Source organism: Camelus ferus, chromosome 5 (assembly GCF_009834535.1).
Source record: "Camelus ferus isolate YT-003-E chromosome 5, BCGSAC_Cfer_1.0, whole genome shotgun sequence".
In the NCBI taxonomy this organism is placed as follows: domain Eukaryota; kingdom Metazoa; phylum Chordata; class Mammalia; order Artiodactyla; family Camelidae; genus Camelus; species Camelus ferus.
In genome coordinates, this window is record NC_045700.1 from 15,597,716 (window position 1) to 15,619,824 (window position 22,109).

Here is a 22,109-nt window from a genome sequence, read left to right on the forward strand (position 1 = left end):
ACGGTAGTAGCAGGTGCACTTGGGCTGTTACTTTTTAATTTTTTCAGTATTTCCTCTAAAAGCCGTAAGTGGCTAATATCATTCAATGAATGGACTTGAGATCTAAGAGTCCTGACAGCGCTTTGTGCTGGGACAATCATCCAAGACAAGAACTCCATTTAAAAAATATACCTATTTGGGGTCAGAAAGCAGATAGTTCACTTACCAGTGGATAATAAATTAACTATCCCAAACCTTATTTCTGATGAAAATTAGCCACACTTAGACGAGGCAGACGTGTTAAATCAGTTTAGAAAGGCAATTGACTATGATGAGGTTGCTAACGAGTCAAAAAGAACATCAAGAAATTTATGCAAATATTTTGGGGGAGTTTGTTCTGAGTATGCAGATGCCATGTAATTAGTTATCCTGCTTTTCATGCAAAATTAAGTTTGCTATGATAACAAATCACAGTCAAGAATAAGGCTAGTTAACATGAAAAGGACCCTCATTTTTATGTCTGAAAGGCTGCAAATTGAGGGTAAACTGCAGGTGAATCTAATTCCAGCCTCCAGTACTGTTATTCACTCGGATCAAGCAAAACCAACTGTACTGCGAGGTGGGAAGGTTCCACGGACTCTGTGTTCACTTGTCCAGATGCAAGAGTCACAAGAAGTAGAAGCAATGGGACCTCTGCTTGTGGACTAGGCCGCCCGTCTCGGCTGTCATTCACCAGATAGAGTGCCCTTTAGCCTCTACTTATCTTGGAAGGACTCAGTGCTAGCGTTTAATATTTACCAGCAAAACAAGGCCAAACATCTATCTTGGAATCTCTCTAAAATCTAATTACTACTTGGTTCCTGCGTGCCATAGGCTGACAGGCTGGAGAGAACTTAGCCTTCTGGCTTATTGGCTCTCCCTGCCTCACTCTGTAGACACTTCCACTAGGAGGTGGGCTCTGGACTTCCCATCCATTGATGGCAGAGTTCTGTGTCTGCTGTCCTTCTAGGAAGTCTGGGACTTAGGCTCTAATGCTTCCTGGCCACTGGTGCTGGAGCCCATCCCTGCCTGCCCAGGACAGAGGTTTCCTGGGGTATGAGACTTTCAGTGCTAAGACTGGGGAAATCTTGGGCAACCTGGGTCAAGGTGGTCACAACATCATGATCACACTTTCTTCTCTTACTCTCAGCATTTTGTCCATTCTGTAACCAAGGAGGACCCCATGGGACCCTCCCAGGACAGACCCCTCAATCCCAGTGTCTTCCGTCTGCTTCTTATTTGAAGAAAAAAGTTAACATCCTATGCCTTCCCCGGTTCCAAAGAATAAATTTAATCAGAGAAATGAGAAAACGCAGAAACGAAGGAAAACAGTCAAGCAGGACAAAAGAATTGTAGTTTAGTCATTAAATAAAGTCGAAGACCTTCAGTTCCTCCTCAAGGACTATAGATAGTACTCTGAGCCATCACCTTTGGGCTGTTTTGCAGAGGCTGAAACCCCCACCAGGTAGAAGAAGTTAAGTGTATGTTGCCCACAAGCATGTAGACCCCTGACCAGTTGGAACCAGGTTGGTGACATTGACTCCTGGTCCCTTCACTACCAACCAACCAGAAGAATGTCCACGCACTGATCACACACCCAATGGTCCTCTCCCTCACCCTGTCTTTAAAAGCCTTTCCCTGAAAGCCACTGGGGAGTTCAGGCCTTTTGATCATTAGCTTCCTGGACTCCTTACTTGGTGCCCAGTAATAAATGCTGCATTTTCCTTCACTGAAACCCAGTGTCAGTAGATTGGCTTTACCATGCACGGGCGAGCAGACCCAAGTTTAACTGGGTAACAATTTCTCATCACTGGGCCTCAGTTTTTCTAAAAAGTGCTCCAAATTCCTATCTGGGAATAGGCTCATCCCTAAACTTTAGTGCTATTGACCCCACCTAACTCCAGGGAAAGTTTTTACTCATCCACCATCCACTAAAGGAGTGGATGCTTCTGACAGTGAGTCCACTCACTGCCCAGGTCTTGCACTATCCCACGTGGGCTGTTCTGGAATCAAAGGCTCACTCTCTCCCTGATCACTCCTGCCCTCAACACTATGCCCAGACCAGAGCCCTACAGACAGATCAGTTTGCCTCAAAGCCATGCCCCCATCCTGGATACTGTGCTGTGAGGTCAATTACTGCTCAGGACTCTTCGGGGGTCCTTAAACCAGGCTGGACTCAGTTACATTCATTCTTGGTATGTATTTAGTCCACACTGTTTTTAAATTGATATCCCAGTTTATATACTTTGCTGTCTCCTATGAGAAGAGAATGCTGTACTTTTTGAACATCCATGTTGTCTTTTCTCAGAGAATCTTGAAGCACTGGACATGATATGTTGCTCTTTTAATAAAGTGCTTTGCTATATTTGTATTGAGAATAGCTTGTTTAATTGTGTTCTATTGAACTTTGCAGATACTGCATTTTTTTTCACTAACTGAAGTTTGTGGCAAGCCTGAATCAAGCAAGTCTATTGGCGCCACTTTTCCAACAGCATTGACTCACTTTGTGTCACATGTTGGTAATTCCCACAGCATTTCAATTTTTCATTATTTCATTATTCATTATTATTATATTTGTTATGTGATCTATGATCATGATCTTTGAAGTTACATCAAGACCTGCTGAAGGCTCAAGTGATAGCATTTTTGAGCAATAAAGTATTTCTTAATTAAAGGATATACAAGATTTTCTTTTAGACATAATGCTATTGTACACAAAATAGACTACAGTATAGCATAGACATAACTTTTATATGCACACGGAAACCAAAAAACTCCTGTGACTCACTTTCTTGCAATATCTGTTTTATTGCGGCGGTCTGGGACGGAGCCTGCACTATCTCCGGGGTCTGCCTCTATAATGACAGAGACGGAATTTAGTATCATGTTTTTGGCTAAAAGAGGAAGCCAAAGCTGTACTAAAGCCAGAAGGAAATGCCAGTATTTGAAAGCTGCAACCATCCCTTTGACAGACTTGATAAGAAGGCAGACATGGCAGAGATACGTTGTAAAAAGAAAAGAGGGGAATGAATGAGAGAAGGGCCGTGTCTGCCTGGCTGCTGATACATGGAGACATGTAGTTTCCTGTTGAGACTGACTGTTAAAAGCACCTGACTTCTTTGGTTTCAATAGCTCAATATATACCTTCTTCTTGCTACATACACCCCAAACTTGACAATGAAATATTCCCTAGCCACATACAATGTGTTTGACCCTTTCACCCTCTATCCCACTTCCCCTAAAAACACACACACACACACATACAAAACAAAACCAGAACAATCACCAGATCAAGCTCCAATTCCAAAGCCATAGTTATTGAATTCACTCCAACTGAACAGTACTGCCTTCTTCACTTTATGCCTTGTCTTAGCCCAATATTAAACTTAATTAGCTGAACCTTAAATTGTGTTTGTGCAATTTACTTTACACAAAAAACTATGTTTCTGTAAAAATGGCAAGTGTATCTAATTTTTATACTTTGAATAGAATCATTTTATAAAGTGAACATCAACCCTTCATTCATCATTTTGGTAAAGCCTATTCTACATATACTTGATTTGCTCGGCCCAACGTCAATAGATTTGATTAAATAGGAATAGTCCTTCTAATCTATAAAAACACCAGTAGTTAAATCAGCCAATATTTTAGTACCGAACTATACAAATGTTGTTCTGCTAGAGACATGACCATTGGCTTCTGATAATGGGACACAGCACAGAGGTAGGAAGGTTGCATATAGTTAACTATACGGACATATTTTACAACAAAAGGGTATCATTCTAACTGTGACTGAGATCCAGAGGCAGGTAAGAGCTAGGCTTATTTAAGACTGAGCTTGTGGGAAAATAATTTATAAAAATCACATTTTACATGATGCTTTATGTTCAATACAATGTCATAAAATTTCATTATCTTTTTATAACATATCAATAAAATAAATACTTCTGCCTCTATTTTACTGATGCGAAAGAAACCTGGACTCAGAGTTCAAGTAACAATATTTGAGTGGGTATTTGAAAACAAAGAATCAGTTCATTTATTTATTTTTGTAAAGGGCTTTTTTAATTGCATAATATAGGCAAAATTATTTGTCAATAAAGTTTTTAAGAATTCCACATGTTCTGATTGCTTTCCCTGCCCATCAATTTAGCTCCTCCAATGCGTAATCTTCAAGACAGCCCTTTTAAAAAGAATCTTTGCTCAGTCCACAGTTGTCATGTCAGTCTCACAATTCTTTTCACTGGGCTTTTTTGATCTCCAGTGGTATATGGACACACTTCAAAAACACCTCACCTGTAATCTTTGGCAACCAATTTCCTCCAGCAGTTTCCTTTAGGACTATAAAAATATCAGTTTAAATCACCAAAAATGAAAGTAGAAAAATTACTTTTCTGTGCTGAAGGTTTCACTGCCTATACAAAATATTCTTCTAAACACTGCATTTCAGAATCTGTCCTGGGATCAGGTCCTAGGACACTTACAAGCCATACAGACCTTGATCCCTCTGCATCCTTTGCATCCTTATTTATAAAATGAGGAGGTGGAGCCAGGTCAGTGGCTAGCACATTTCAGGGGGCAGCAGAATCAACTGGAGGGCTTGTTCAAACACAGACTCCTGGGCCCCACTCCAGAATTTCTGATTTACCCATGGTAGGACCTGAGAACTTGCATTTCTAACAAGACCCCAGGTGATGCTTCTGCTTCTTCTGGGCTAGGAACCACTTTGGGAACCACTAGACTAGACCTCAGATCTAGGTTCAAAGGCCTCAATGATTTTGAGTATGGAAAGAAAGATTTAATTAACATTCTTATATCTAGACCAGCTGCAAAGACGTCTTCATTTATGCCCCATCCTCCACCCTTCCATCCACTCATTCAACAAACATCTGTTGAATTTTTATCGCCAGTATGTGTTCCAACAGTCCCCAGTTTGGGTAAAAGTAGGGAAGATGATTTAGTAAACAAGACAATAAATTAAATAATGATGGGTATTTGATAATTCTCTTTAACTCCAATTCAGTGATCATGTGAAGCCAGGAAAAAATGAATTAAGTCAGAAAGCACGCAAACATTATTAAGATCGTGTCCGGCACAAAGGAAGGAATCAGCGAGCATCAGCTGCATGTATCATTGAAACCCATGTGTGGAATCGCACTTTCTTTGCTCACATTTCTGTGACAGCTGCAAGCATCTGTCTTATTTCAGCATTTTGAGGTTTTCCTCCCTATCCTTTGCTGGAGAAGCTTCTGGAAGCAAAGATCAGATGGAGACCAGGCTGAGGAAGGGAGGTGTGAGGTTAAAGTCAAGGGGAGGATGATTACACACAAACTGGACAACTGAACACAGTGAGTCACCTGATTGAAACCAAAATCCCTGCCCTGCACGTTGTGTACCAGCTCTTACTAGTGCCAACCGGGTGGGCTTCAAGGCACACATGTCCTGAGTGCCACCTCACTTCTTGGCATATAGTTGAGGGGGGAGCAGGGTTGGCAGCAAAATCAATGAGCAGCACCAGCAAAATTGTCTGGGGAATCTGACGGAGAAGTAAATTAAATACACTCACTGTCCCAGCCCAAATCACATCTTTAAAGGGCTCAGGCTCTGGAGACCTATGTTTAAAAAAATAATAATAATAAATAACAACAGCAGCAGCAGCAAAAACAAACACTCCTCATGCTTTTCTACAGGACCAGAACCTTCAGCCCATCTCAGCTGCTCACCGTGAGGACTCAGTCCTACCCAGGGCCCGGCATCAGTAATTTGAAACGATGCCCAAAGAAGAAACTCCAGAGACTCCTCTGGACAGTGGCTCCAAATCACTGTAACTCTGTGCGATAGATCCTGAGCTCCAAAAAGAAATCTTGATTTCCACGTTTGGCTTCTCAAAACACCTGTCCGTGTATACATCCTTTGAACCCCACGGGGTCTCCAAGCTCCACCCAAAGTTGGAAGGCTGGACTGCATGTCAACATACCTGCTCCTGCACAAACCACCTGTGGGTGAGGAGTAAACCAGGTCTACAGTGCAAACAGAGTAACCCACCTTTGGGGATGGTTCAAGGGAACAAGAAACACTGTACTTTCAGAGTGAAGAGCCTTGAAGGGCACTTAGGTTTCTCTGACCTTACATGTACCAGCAAAACTGACTCATTCAGAAAATCTTTTTAAAATATTTATTTAGAATGACACACCAAAAAGTATTTTAAAGGATTTTGTCGGAAGTAGGAAAGTCTGCTTCACAGCCAGCTGAGTCAGACCCAACTGCTGGAAAGACTTCGGGAGACTTTCAGCCGCTGAGCTCCCTACTTGTGCAGCCTGTCGGTGTGCTTTGAAACCAAAGCAAAGAGAGAAATTCCTAGAACTTCTGCAAAGATTTCACTGGGGCTGCACAAAGAAGGCTCAATTTTAGCCAAATCGAAGGAATCTGCTATAGAATCACACAGGAGCATCAGTTGTAATGAAGTAAGAAAACAAGAAAATACCTACGTTAAAGCATATATTGTTTGCTAAGTACTTTTAGAATTCATTCATTCGTTTATTCACTCAACAGACTGCTGAATACCTATGTGTAGTGCGAGGAGCTATTGGGCATAATGGTGATAAAACCAGAGTCCCCGGCATCACTGCCATGTACAATCTTGACAACTACCTGGGAGGGAGGGAGGGAAACAGGGAGGAGGCAGTGTGCTCTCACTGTATAAATGAGGAACTATAGCTTTAACACGGCAAGCCCCAACTATATACAGCTAATCAGGGGGAACAGGGCGCTTGGAGCCAGGATTTTGCATCTACAAAGCGTGTGCTACCAACCAGGAAAGGATGGGCCCGAATACTGTAGAGAATGAGACGACCGCGGCTGGCAAAGATTGCATTTGTACCATCCCCTGAGTGTCCGCAAAGCTGACAATAAGGTACTCTTCTACCAGGAACTGGCTTTCCTGTTTTGTATAGGATCTTTGAGAATGATGTTTCCTGGGGGATTTCTCTGTACTGTAACTCATTTTTATTACTTCGGCTCCAGCCTTCCCTAAGCACTTGCATCCTTCGTGTCTATAGCATCACTCTATACTGGTTTACGGGGCATTGCATTGCTCCACGTTATTGGTGGGTGCATGCAGTGATTTTTGTGACTTTGGAAAGCATGAAGCCCCCTTCTTCAGGGGACTCACTCCTCTTTTACCTTGTGATCCTCTTTCCCTGCTCCCAGGGTGGAGCCTGGGACCACATTCCCCAGAGATGCTGATTAGTTCAGAGATAGGCACTGGACCCAATCAAAGCCACTGATGTTTTACTGGAACTAAAGTGTGAATGGTGTCTCCTCTTCTCTGCTAGCCTTGAAGCTACCATCTTCTGCACTGGTTGGAGTTCTCACCATAGCCTGGGTCTAACACACACTACCTTTTGGCTACCTTTTCCCTCTTCCATATGCCTGAAATGTTCACTTTTACCTGACTGCATCGATAAAAAGCTGCTGATGGTGCATGCTAGAGTCAGTTGAAGGTGAAACCATCCAATGGATGTCACTACGGGCCCAGTACAGATGTGCCTCTCAGCAGTTACAAGGGATGGATAAACGCTATAACCATGCAGCTTTCTACTTTCACTCGCCCCGGTGGGGGGGACCACTTTAGGGAAGGATCGCACAGCATTTCTGGCAGAGGAAGAGCCACTCCTTAAGATACCCTTGACTGAAGTATGAGAAGACCGGCTGCAGGACTGGTAAACTGGGGGAGGGAGGCAGGAGTCCTGAAACAGCCGATAACCAGTCTGCCTTCCCTCAGAGATATTTCCCAGCTTCTCACTTGAAATAGTTTGCAGAAATCTGGAATTCTGGACATTCTGGTTATTAACGTGAAGAACCCTATCATTCCGCACCCCTCTCTCCAGGGACTTCTGCCCTTTCTCTGATAACCTGTGAAAGCCCTGCTGTCACCCACAGAGCGGGATTCAGTGATGGCTCATTCTCCATCCTGCTTCCTGCCTCAAGTCACCAGGATCCACGCTGCTCACAGTGGAATGCACAAGCCTGAACCATCAGCATCTCCTGGGTGCTAGTTAAAAAATGCAGAATCCCAGGCCCCACCTCATACCTGTGGACTCAGCATCTGATTCTAAAAAACTTCCAAGTTGCTGCTGCTGCTGCTGGCCTGGGGACCACATTCTGAGTACCAAGAGTTTAGACCTCAGTGTTTCCTAATCCTACTTGATCATAAAGTTCACCTGGGGAGCTTCCTAAAAGCACCATTTCTGGGCATAACCTCAAACCTTCTGAATCAGAATCTCCAGAAGAGACTTGGGAATTTACCAGGCAACCCAGAGGATTCTGAAGGTTGACAAAAATGGGAAACTCTGAGAATCGAATTTTGAGTTCCAGGCTGTACCCTCTGCTGCTAGCTCTTTTCCTGCCTACTCTGGGGCTCAGTGGGTGAAAATGCACTAGTGCACCCCAGGGCTATTTCTTTTTGCCTTTTTCCTCCCTGGAGGCTTGCTACCAAATGCTGCATCTTTAGCATATGGAATTTTTTTTTTTAAACCTTTTTCTCCATTGTTAGGTGAGAAAAGACCTCTGAAGCATTTAAATCTCAATTCTAGGCAAAGAGATGTTAATAGCTACAACCCAGAGGCATTGCCATTTCCTGTTCTTAGTGTTTCAAAAACAAAATGCAGATTCTTGACCTTGGTTGTGCTGCAGCTTGTAATCTAATCTCCTGACTGGTCTGCGTAACTAACAATTTTTTGGAGAGCTCACGAAATGGAAGGATAGTGTTATAATGGAAGAAATGGATAGAAATGATAATCCTGTTTCTCTAAGATCAAGGAAAACAGCAGTTGTTAAGGTTTTTTTTATATCTTATAAAAACTGGTAAATATATTTAATACAAACACCTCAAATTCTTAGGGCCTTTGAGAAGTCCTTAAATATTTTCCCTTCTTTAGCTTTGGATTCTTAATAAGATAGTAGGGATATACACCCCTAAAGGGCTCCTCCTGCGAGGACTGAAGGTAAACACACAGACAAGGATTTCTCACCAGGGGGCGACTTTGTACCCCAGGAGACAGTTTTGGTTGTCAGAAAGGGTGGTCTGGGGAGGCACTGGCAACTGGTGGGTAGAATCCAGGGAAACTGCTAAGCATCCTCTTTGTTCAGGCCAGTCTCCACAACAAAGAACTATCCAGCCCAAAGCGTCAACAGTGTTGAGGCTAAGAAACTCTGATGTAGACCCAAAACAAATCCTGTCCACATCCTCGAAGCTCCATCCAGGATAATCCACCTGCTCTCCACCTGCCCCCTTGCAACCCAAGGTGACCTTCTTGGTAGAACCAAGATTTGAAACGATGTCTACCAACCTCTAAAGCTGTATTCTTTCCATTCCAACATGCTTTCTCCCACTGCTGGGCAGACTACTTTACTCTTTCCCTGTTGATTTTACAGAGGGGTCCTTAAGATTGCAAACTCTATATTCAGTTTCAAATTCACTGAATATCCTCTCATTATACTAGTTTCGGGTAGAAAATAGAGAATGGAGGCTTGAGAGAATGTAGGTAACATGGAGAAGCTTGACGTCATTGGGGATTTGTGTCTATCTTGTTTTAAACAGAGCAACTGAGTTCTCATGAATCAAGATATTTAAAACTTAATGTATTTTAAGAGAAAAAAAACCCCTGAGACTTCAAGGACAGAGACAGAACTAGAAATAAGTTGAAAGTGATGGACACTTTCTGACTTCTCTTGCCACCAGATACAGCTGGACGGTACTTGACATATTTTGACAGCCAAAGTTTTAAATATTTAAGAGCATTAAATAATGGACACATAACAGAAACACGGAGGGAAAAATTGAACACTGTGAACTCAATTATGTGTCAGTAACAAGGAGTGAAAGCAACCAACCCATACAGAGAGGTCCACACACCCATCTACAAATGGGAAAAAAAAAAAAATATATATATATATTATTGAAGGGTAGACTAGATATATGACTCATGTTTAATTTAAAATGAACTTGCATTTTGAACTCAGATGAGTAGCACTGAAATACCATTAAATGTTGTGAACTTTCCTAGAAGTAAAAATTTACAGTAATCAAAATATTAGAATTTTCTCCCCCTCGGGTGTTCATAACCATAGGACAAATGATTAAATATACCCTTTATGTGGAAATGCCCTGTAGTGACTATGAACCTCGTATTATAAAGAAAATTAAGACAATAAAAGGAAATTAGTTTTAAAAGAAACATTTAAAGTTTCCTTTAACTGTTTCCTTTACCCACATACATCAGCCATTAAATTTTCTCTAGTAAACTTTCCAAAAGTGGAATCAGGTTTTCCACTAAGTTGATGAAGAAGCAGGAGGAGGGGACACTTGGGCTGTTACAAGAGATAGGCTTTGCTGACAAAGCCATCAGGATTGGTTCTGCCTCCTGGTCTTGCCTCATTAGCTATTCTCACTTCACGGTCCACAGGCCCGGGGATGATGAGGGGAAAGCGGAGGTCCAAGTGGTCAGTGAGAAAGGGAGGGGAGGCTGGGACAGCACTCAAAAAGAAGAGGGAAGGAAACCCTAATTTGAAAAGATACACACACCCCAGTGTTCACAGCAGCACTATTTACAATAGCCAAGACATGGAAGCAACCTAAATGTCCATCAACAGATGACTGGATAAAGAAGTTGTGGTATATTTATACAATGGAATACTACTCAGCCATAAAAAAGAATAAAATAATGCCATTTGCAGCAACATGGATGGTCCTGGAGATGATCATACTAAGTGAAGTAAGTCAGACAGAGAAAGATGAATATCATATGATATCACTCCTATGTGGAATCGAGAAAATGAAACAAATGAACTTATTTACAAAATAGAAACAGACTCACAGTCATAGAAAACAAACTTATGGTTATCAGCAGGAAGGGGGATGGAGGGATAAACTGGGAGTTCTGGATTTGCATATACTAACTATGATGTCTAGAACAGATAAACAACAAGGTCCTACTGTATAGCACAGGGAACTATATTCAGTATCTTATAGTAACTTATGGTGAAAAAGAATGTGAAAATGAATCTATGTACGTTCCTATATGACTAAAGTATTGTGCTGTACACCAGAAATTGACGTGACATTTTAAACTGACTATACTTTAATAAAAAATATATTAAAAAAATAAAATAGATAAACAGCAAGATCCCACTGTATAGCACAGGGAACTATAGTCAATGCTTTGTAATAACCTATAATGAAGAGAATATGAAAAGGAATATATATGTGTATAACTGAATCACTTTGCTGCATATCAGAAATTAACACATTGCAAACAGATTATACTTCAATAAAAAACACTTTTTTTAAAAAAGAAGAGAGAGTATCAGATATGCATCCTATACATCACAGTTTTCCAGGTGACCTGGCAAAAGGAAAAAATAATAGAGATGTGAGCAGAGGAGCCAGAGGTAAAATTTACCTACCAAGGACACCATTACCTTTAATAAGGAATAGTCAAGCCTTAGAGAAGAGAAAAAGGATGAATCTGACAAAAGCTGGAGGTGCAAGATGGGCAAGGCTTTTGAAGAGGAATGGGAGGGAGGATGGGTTTAACAATGGGCATAACATAAACTCACTGTAACTGTCAAAATTCGGGTTAGAAGCTCAGGAGAATACTTGTACCATGACACATTAAATGATTACTCTATTATTTAATTTATTCATCAGAGCTAATGCTGGAATAGATGATGTACATTTTCTAACCTTGAGTGCTCCAGAATTTTGGAAACACTAAGGAAGACAAAGGACTCTGTGATGGGCTGAACTGTGCACCCCAAAATCGTTATGTTGACATCCTAACCCCCAGTAACTCAGAATGTGACTGTATTTGAAAATATGGTCGTTAAAGAGGTGATGGATATCAAATAAGGTCATTAGAGTGGGCTGCAATCCAATATGACTGGTGTCTTTGTTAAGAAGAAGAGATTAGGACAGACACACACAGAGGGAAGACCATGTAGGGACATCAGGAAAAGACCACCATCTACAAGCCAAGGAGAGAGGCCTCAGAATGAAACCAGTGCTGCCCACACCTTGATCTTGGACCTCCAGCCTCCAGAACTGTGAAAAAAATAAATTTCAGTTGTTTAAGCCACACAGTCTGTGGTACTTGGTACCTTGCTTCTTAAACATTTTAAAAATTTTTTAAGTATAGTCAGTTTGCAGTGTGTGTCAGTTTCTGGTGTACAGCATAATAGTTCAGTCACACATGTACATACATATATTCCTTTTCATATTCCCTTTCATTATAGGTTACTAGAAGATATTGAATATAGTTCCTTGTGCTATACAGAAGAAACTTGTTATTTATCTATTTTATATATAGTAGTTATTATCTGTAAATCTTGAACTCCTAATTTATCCTTTCCTACTCCCTCTCTCTCCTGGTAACCATAAGTTTGTTTTCTAAGTCTGTGAGTCTGTTTCTGTTTTGTAAATATGTTCATTTGTTTTTTTTTTTTTTAGATTCCACATATAACTGATATCTTATGGTATTTTTTTCTCTGTCTGGCTTTACTTCTTTTAGAGTGATGATCTCTGGGTCCATCCATGTTGCTGCAAATGGCATTATCTTTTTTATGGCTGAGTAGTATTCCATTGTATAAATATATACGTACTTGGTACTTTGTTATGGTGGCCTGAACTAACACAGTTCTCTACACCCTGTACTCTTAAAGTGCAGAAAAGGAGTAGTCACCTAAGGCCACTGCACTGTCCAGCTTCATGAATCATCTGTGGAGTCTTAAAATACGGATTCTGGTCTTCTGGTGTGTGGATGTGGAATAAGTCCAAGGAATCTGTGTCATTTAAAGGTCTTCAGTTACCCCTGAGAGTTAATCTTTAATCTGAGAGGACAGTGGCTAAGATACTATGAAAAGTACAGAGAGTGTAATACTGGGCATTACTTTTTCAGATTTGCAAGAGAATGCGAGCAAGAAAAAAAGTGATTTTTTTTCCTTATGAAATACATCAATACATTTTTTAAAGAATTTTTTTTGTGGCATAACATATCTATTAACAAAAAGAAAAAAATAACTTGCAAGTCTTAATTATAACTTTATTTTAATGTATAACTTTCTGCATTATATAGTATTAGTGGCAGCTAAAAATTATTGTGTACTCTGTACTATTGTGCATAAATATTAACTTATTTAATCCATAGACAAACACACGCACCCCAGTGTGGCATGTATTATATTTATTTTACAGATGAAGAAACCCCACTTATACATTTGCATAAGTGCGTGCCATGTATGTGTGTGTGTGTGTGTAGTTTTAGGTAAAATACAAAAGATATCCTAATCGTCCTTGACTGATATCAATTTTTTTACACTTCAATTAATATTCTTGTGTTGTGCAGATTAACTTTTAACAGTTCTTGAGCTGAATATAAATATTTATCCTCTCTCTCCTTTTCTTGCTGGCAGGGTAGAGAAGTCTAAGACATCTCTGTGGAGAGGGTAAAAGATGAATTGCAAACAATTGATGGATTTCTCTTAAGTTTTACATTCATGATTAAACAGCATCATCTGATGACTTACTCAGCAACTGGAAGACAATAAAACATAACTAAATCTGTCAATTAGCATTTTCATCATCTCTCCTGGCAGAGCTTAATGGCATCTGCAAAATGCAATTTCCCACCTCGAGCTCTTTGACATTTTCTATTTCCTCCCGCGTTTCCTCCCGTTGCTCCTGTTATGACTGAGAGCAGCCGCGCGCTACACTCCACGGTGGCAAATGCATCACCTGCCGTTGAAGGGAAAGCAATTATTGTGTCCTCGCTAAATCTAGGGGGCGGCTTGGGCACTGCTTTTCCACTGAAGTGCATAAACCGTCAACCCAGGTTTTAAGTGGCTGAACCTTCACGACAGCAGCTAGGCTGCAGGTTGATGTCACCTGAGGTGCCCATTAAGGGTGTGGAAAGCTGCCAGACCAGAGAGCTCTTCCAGTAACTAGAATCCTCCCTCCAGGGAGCTCGCCACGTTCCCACACACAAAGCGATGCTCGGTGACTGGGAGGAGAACGTATTGACTCTCCCTTCCTGTTCCCCTGATTTGAGGACGGCAGCCCTGGAGGGGAGGCTGGGCTGTTTCTCAGCTGGTTTTCTAGCGGGTGGGAGCAGGTGCTATTTACACAACTGTCAGGAACGACATCTCTTTCTTTTCCATTCAGGCAGCTACGTTTAGCTCACGTGTGTGTCACACGTGTGGACCCCTAACTCCGCTGTCTCGGAACAGTCAAGAAAGGAGATCCCAGGTGATAAGAAAGCATGCGCCCTCGGGGAACCTTCAGAGTGTCATCTTGGAGAGCTTTGTCCCTCAAGGGGACATCTTAATTGAGAGTCAAGTGCCTTGACAAAACATGCTCAATGTAACATTTCTGCCTGAGTCATTTTTTAATGCACCTTTGCCTCTCTGTGCCAGAGAAATTGCCTTTAAATACCAGCAAGCACCAAATGAAACATTCCCTTCTAAATAAATACGCCAAGCCTCTATTAACCAGAATCCAAAAAACCTGAAGTATCGAATTAACAAGAATCAGTTTTAACACTTTGTTTTTAGAAGAAAGAATCAATGCTCAAGTGCATATTCTCATTTCAGCCAAACTAACGAATGCCAGTGCTTTTCTTGGAGTCAGCCTCTTGGTGGTTCAGCTTCCACCCAGCTTCTCATATAGAGAAGTTTTTAGAATATTGACCCTCTGTATCACACAGTCATACAGTCTACCCAATAATCACACAGTCAACATACAAAGGTACAATGATTGGCATGTTTATGCTTAAGAGTTGAACATTTTAGAAAAAATTGCCACTGTACATAATTTTTTAAAAATGTTAATGATTATGGGGTCAATGACAAAGTAAACACAAATTCATATTCATGCAAACACCCTTGGCCTCTCTAGTTTTCCTGAGTCAAAGCTTTCAATGTTTCCTTAACTCTGCTATTTGTTTTACTTCTGAACAAGGCTGTAAGCTTTCCCTCACTCCACAGATGGGGGCCCCGAGGTGGGAGGTTCAGTCACCTGCTCAGAGTCAGACAGCATGTCAGTACCCAGCAGCGGGTCACACATGCTGGCTGTGGGCTGAGCATCTCGTGACTGAATCCATCACTGCTGAGATGGTACCACCTGACACCGCTTCTTGAAAAGGTTCTCCTTTGAGAGAAAATCCTGGTTTTAAAAAATAGAGTTTCTATTACCCAACAATGAGCTCCTTGCCAGCTCTTTGCAGAATAATTAATTATGAACCTAAAATTTGCCATTGGTTCTCTGAATTTTCCTTTAATATTCACTGGCAGAATGAACACAAGGCCTCTACATTTAAATCTTCCCAGAGTCGGTTCAGAAGGTGCAATTTCCAATATTCTGACTAGCAGCTCCAAGAGTTTTCTAGGCAGTAGGCGGTTCAGTCATTCCAGAGTTGCTCTAGACAAAAAAAATGTAGGGGGTGATGACGTGTAGATCCAGATATTTATTTTTTTGTTTCAGAGGAAACCTGGAGTTTGAAGAGGTCACCGGTGAGCACATGGTATGTTGGCAGAGCACAGGCGCTGGAGTCACTCGGCCTGAGTCTGAAGCTCCCTTGGCCCTTAACACATTACCACGAATGTGACTGTTCTTCCCTTCCTCCCATAACAAGGAACCATCATGACCATGAGGAACTCAACAAACAAGAGTGTGGAAGTGAAGTCACGCAGAAATACCCAGTGGTCATTCACGTCAACAACTGCTATCCATAGTACCACTCACTGTCACCTTTCCAACACCACTGAATTAGTAGCAGAGTCAGGAGTGGTGGCACTATCACATCTTCCCATCTTCCTTCAACACTTTCTAGAATCATGTCTGAAAAAGTCCTGAGAACCAATCAGACTGCATCACTAAACACCATGCAATAAGAAGGTACAGTCAGAAAAAAATCTCAATTCTTCTTTGCCTCAATTTTTATACTATTTGTTGCTCACCTACACAGTAAGGGATTGCACTGGGTCCCTTGAGAAACTAAAAGTGACGAAGACATGAGGAAGAATCTTGCAGCCTCCCAGGCAGGCAGACGTGTGCATATGTCAATCAGGTACAAGGCTGTGTGAAAGGTGCTATAGAAGGGACCCAATGGACCATGAGAAGGACATGCAGGGGAGGAACGCCAGTGACCACTCCCTTGAGAGATGGTTTATTTCAGTGGTTATGAGGGTGGATGCTGGAGTCATCCCTCCTTGAGTTCTTTGACCCTGGACCAGTCCCACAGCCACTGGTCTTTGACCTTGGGCAAGTCCCTCAGCCACTCTGAGTCTCAATTTCCTCATCTGTAAAATGGGTAGAATGTCAATGACGATTCCTACCTCATGTGGATTTTAAGAAAATCATATGAATTAACACTTGTAAAGCTGGCCCCATGTAAGGGTTAGCCATTCCCCTGGGGGACTGAGTTGGCACAGCAGTGCTCATGGTGGTGGTGGTGGTTACAAAGATTTGTCACTGAGGGCACGCCATGGGACAGATGCCAGCATAGGCACTTTACGTTCATAATCTTGTTTTATGAATCTTCCCAGGAAGTAGCTATTATTACCCCCATTTTATAAGTGATGGCTTGAGTTGAATGCCTTGTCTGAGGTCACAAAGGTGGTGACTGGCAGAGTGGAGATTCAATCCCATGACTGCCTAGCTCCTAAATCCATTTCCTCCTATCACTCTACACTGCCTTTTATCATTTCTCCATGTTTGTACATAAAAATAATTTCCTTCAGTTGTAGGAAGGAAACTCTCCATGGGCAAACTCTCCAGGTACAAAGCCACATAGAACTGGCCTTGTTATCCAGTTGTTCTCCATTCGCAACTGTCCCCTTCAAGAGGGCTGCGGTGAGTCTTAAAGACGAAATAAGCAGCTCATGCTAAATTAAAGTGTAGAGAACCAGATGCCTTTCCAAAAAGTAATTAGCAAAATTCCTGAATTAGGGTGCCCCTCACACTGGTGCAGTGCAGAAAACAGCTTCCTGGTATTAGATTTTCCATATAGTGGTAGGAGAGAGCAGCTCCTAGCAACCCTGGGTGAACTGGGTCTCTGCTGTGAATTGAAGATACATAGAAATCCAAACACACGTTCATTTACTTATGGTTGCTCAGTACCTTCTATAATAATGGCAAACATTTGCTGAGTGCTAATTATGTGACATTCATTGTGCTGAGTGTTAAGTTTCATGTGGCCCAATGGTGTAAGTATTGGTGTCATCCCCATTTTACAAATGCTCTGACCTAGGCACCAAGGGGTAAAGTAACTTGCCCAACTGTCAGTATCTGTGGAATATCTTAATGGTGCTGGGATTCAGATGCAGGCAATCTGCTTTCTGAACTATAATCAGCTGTGATAAAGTTTCTTCCCCTCTCACTCATAATCCAAGCAAAAAATGTTTCTTTAAACAAGCAGATTACTATCCTTCCCCATAGAAATACAACCCAAAGCCTAGTTCCTAAATTGCTAGCAATCCCTTTGATAACTATTTAAATTTAAAAAGTTAAAGGTCTAATCTGTTCATAGAAACATAATTAGTACATATATGTAAACTAAAAAACATGTGCAGTATACTGTATATATGTATTTACATGCAATATAATGTGTATGTGCAGTTGAACTATAATAATTCTACCTAATAAAACTGAAAAAGGAGAAAAAATGAAAATAAAAAAAATGACTTACACATGCAAAAAAATAAATAAAATAAAATTAATTGCTAGCAATTCTTCCTATGTGACCACTAGTTGGCGCTCTAGCTGAGAAGAGTACATCTCTCCCCCATCCAGTTGGACAAACACATGCAAGCAAAGACAATGAATGTTATAATTTACGCACAGAGAGAAGTAGAAATCAGTTTGGCAATTGGGGGCTGGGTATGTCACTGAAAGAAAAACAATTACATAAAGCCCCTTAATCCTGTGTATATTTTACCTGTATTGTAAATCTCCTTCATTTTAAATCTGTCACTTGCTCTATAAAAATGCATAGAATAAGGAGCCATAAAAAAATTAAATAAAAAATTTAGCCTAATGATATATTGATAGTGCATACATATCTTTATTTTTGCATATTTTGCATTGTGGTAAAGAGGTCCATTCAAAGACGAGTTTCAATAATTATTTACTTCTCACATTACTATTATAATCAATTATGCCGATTAAGAAAATTATCGTCCTCTTTAAGAATCACTTTGCTAAGTGAAGTAATTAGAACTGATATTTTATTTTCTATTTCAGTTCCAAAAATGGATTTCCTATGCTAATCAGAGTATGAAAGTTGGGATATAAATTTCTCAAAACAAAATGAATGGCTACTCAGGCTTCAAGTCTGACATTTTATATCGCATTTGGTGTTTGTCAGGAATTTGCTCTTGAGAAGACATTGCTGATTATTATATCTGTCAGCACGGAAATAGGTAGACATTTCTCTATTTTATAGTCTCAAGTATCTGATATTCTAAGAATGAAGAGGTGTAGGCTTTCAACAAATAAGGAGGGCTGAAAAATCAACACCTTCTTTCTACTAACACAGCCGTTATTTCTTAGAGTTTGAAAAGCAGGGAAGAGATTGTCACCATTTACTGGAGGTCGTGGCTGTACTTAGCATTAAACTCAACAAAACGTATTTTCTCTGTCCCTTACAGTTCTCTGGCTAGTAGTTACTGTATTAGTATTTTTTTCAGTTAAGGAAACAAGCTCAGACAAGGGATGGAATTTGTGTTCTAACAAACAGCGAGTCAGTGACTGACTCAGGACTCAGACTCAGGTCTGTTCATTCAAAGGGAGACGCTCTGTCATTCCTTGAATCCCCCCAAATGCAAACAGTGGGACTATATTTTATCACAAGGATAGAGCTCCATGATAATTGTGCCCTTTGGCATGATTGTCTTGGTAATGTTTCAAATCAAACTGAATGTCCTCCCCTGGTTTTTACACTAAAGTGAATTGTAGAGGAAAATACATAAAATTGCAGGTTGAAGATGCACTTGAAGCAAAGATAAAAATAATATTTTCAGATATATTAACGGAGTTAGCAAACTGAAGGGAAAGGGAAAATCACTCAGTGAGATAAGATGGGAATCCTAATTTCAAATCAGCTAATAATTATATGGGGAGATCTGAAAAAATCTCCCACCACCCTGGCCTTGAAATATCTCATTTATAGAATGAAGGGTTATACTTTTTAGGTTAACAACTTCTCTTTTGCTAAAGGAATAGCTTATAAAATTGCTCCCACTCCAAAAGTGAGAGGCAGCAGAAACTCTCCGAGGCAGAGGCCCAGCCCTACTGTCTCTCTACTCTAGGAGCCGACGAGGTGTTCATTAAATAATGTCACCCAGAACTGTCCCCTGGTCCTAGGTGTCTATTAGAGAGACCTAAGTGGCATTGTTATAATAAATACCAAGGACTAAAATTGCCAGACCCTTTAGAGGCTCCTGTCATAAACCAACAAACTTCATGTCATATGGCAGTACTAGATGTCTCCCCACCCAACCCCCAGTCTTCTTCATTTTATTATTGTAAGGATTGATTGCATCTTACAAATATGTCAATAAGATGGACAAGTTTTATTTTCCATATGGCATGTTCAGTCCATCCTCAGCACAGTTGGGTTTTAGACCTAGCTCTGCCATTGCTGAGCTATGCTCTTTGAACTTCTAAACTAAACTTCTCTGGCCTTGGAAACTTCATTGGCTTGAGATTTCTCATATCTTGGATGCTCCAAATTCAGGGCAACTTGGTTTAAGAGGCAGGTTTCTGGAAGGGAGAGTCAGTAAACTGGAGTTCTGCATGAATGCTCTGCTCAATGTCTCTTACAGGTTCAAACCAGGCTGATGTAGAAAGAATTTTCTTCGTTGTTTTGTGCTGAATTGTGTCCCACCAAAATTCATACCAAACCCCAGAACCTCAGAATGGGACTGTTTTTGGAGATGGGGCCTTCAAAGAGGTGATTAGTTAAAATGGAATTTTCAGGGTCATCCCTAATCCATTATGACTGGTGTTCCTGTAAGAGGAGATCTGGACACAGAGAGAGGGAGAGAATCAGACACAGGTACACCCAGAGACAACCGTGTGAACACATAGCCAGCAGGTGGACACCTGAAAACCAAAGAGAGAGACCTCAGAAGAAACCAAACCTGCCAACACCTTGACCCCAGTCTCCAGAACTGTAGGAAATACTGTTTAAGCCACTCAGTCTATGGAACTTTGTAATGGCACCTCGAGCAAACTAATATACTCATTGTATCAAAAATCAACATCCTTGGATAGAATGAACCATTCTTATAAAGAATTTCATGGTATAGCAGAAAATGTACATCCTTAGACAACTTTACCCCCAAAATTAGTAACATATTTTTTAGGCTATAAGCAATTATTATAATATGTGTTATATTCATATGTTTAAACATGTCTTATTCCATCAAGTAAAATGTTTGAACCAAATTTTCAAGAAATCTGGATTTTAATATTAACAAGTTACAGTTAAGATTCTCAGGATGTATTAAGGACATTATGGGAAAATAAAGTGAATTATATAAGTTTATGGAATTTTCTGTTTGTTTCCATCAAATTTCAAATTTGGTTAGGAAAAAAATACAGCAATCTCTCCTCACAGGCACTGGTTTTTAATGGTGTGAGGAGTACAGTTAAGTTCTGCACAAAGTGATAGAACAGGCCGTCCCCTACGGACACCAGTAAATGCTCAAAGATGGGGGGGGCGTCCTATAAAGACACACCAGTTGTTACTAATGTCATTGCATCCCAGCTCATGAACAATAATATTCTGTAATCACCTACAGTGGAAAAGAATCTGACAAAGCATAGATAAATGTTATCTATTATTTATAAATATTCTAATAAAGAATATATATATATATTCATAACTGAATCACTCTGCTATACACCTGAAACTAACACAACATTGTAAATTAACTATACTTCAATTTACAAATGGCTTAAAAAATACCCAACAGAGTAAGCTACATAATCATCCATAGCCTAAGAAGGCTTTGACTCATATACTAGCAACCTGGATAACGTACCTCAGTTTCATAGGGCATTCTAAGACTTTAAGTCCTATTGCTCTATCACTGATCCATTCTTTTCATTCTTAGAGCATTCGAACAAAAGCAATACAATGAGTAGCAGGTCCTATTTGATATGAAAGACAATGGAGGCATAACTGATCTAATTAGAGTGTAGTGGAGCCATCAAGACTAGAACCCACATATTCCCTGTTTCACTGCAGAGAAGTGGCCCTACTTTGCAAGAGAACATGTTGTGACACATAAGCTTCTTTAAGTTCCAAGGACATGTACCTCTTCTCTCTGTTCCTGCTGTCATTACACACAGGGATACAACTGAAGTCAATACTATAATATAAATTCTTAAAACTTTAACTAACCATCTCCTTTGTTTCTCTTCCCTCCCTCAAGTCCCTTGAGCAACAGAGAGAACCCTCAAGTTGTATACATTTTTGAAAATAAATCTGCCACAAGAGAGAATCTCCTAGGAATAATGAGAACTTTATGGAACTTTTCCTCTTTTGATCTTTAAAAAGAACACAAGGTTAAGTCACTTAAAAGAAAAAAAAAAAAGAGTTCTATGAAACAGGTCCCCTGGGCTGTGAATTCATGCCCCTGAGCTATTTTTAATAAAATATATAAACAGTGGGTTGCTTTGGTCTTTGAAGAGCCAGACTTTAGAACAAGGCAGAACAAAGAATTCCTTAACTTTTGACATTTAAGAATTTTTATGTGCGTGAAGGGCAGCTAATTGAACAAGTTGGGCTGGGCTGCTGGGACCAGAACTGGAGCGCCATATTTCAACCGCACATCATAGTACTCTCAATGGCAACCATTAATTTCTTTCTACCAAGACGGATTGTCTTCTGCTCAATACCAATTGGGGGAAATAATTAAGAAAATCTAGAGCCAGCGTGAAAAAGTTAGGCTGTCCTGACAAGGTGATTCTTCAGTTCGTAATTAGCAACTGATTAAGTGTTATGCATGGTGACTTTGCAGAAGAATAG

The 22,109-nt window shown here is 40.5% G+C and overlaps 1 protein-coding gene and 1 long non-coding RNA gene across 3 annotated transcripts in view; one reads left to right on the forward strand and one right to left on the reverse strand.

The window, feature by feature from the left end:
- NCKAP5 (NCK associated protein 5) overlaps positions 1–22,109 on the reverse strand; it is an 829,955-nt gene that overhangs the window by 605,726 nt on the left and 202,120 nt on the right. The window lies entirely within an intron of this gene.
- LOC116663584 lies at positions 908–20,180 on the forward strand. The gene is made up of 4 exons (XR_004319789.1): positions 908–1,544; positions 9,557–9,563; positions 11,746–11,750; positions 20,169–20,180. It is a non-coding gene; the product is annotated as an uncharacterized LOC116663584 (long non-coding RNA).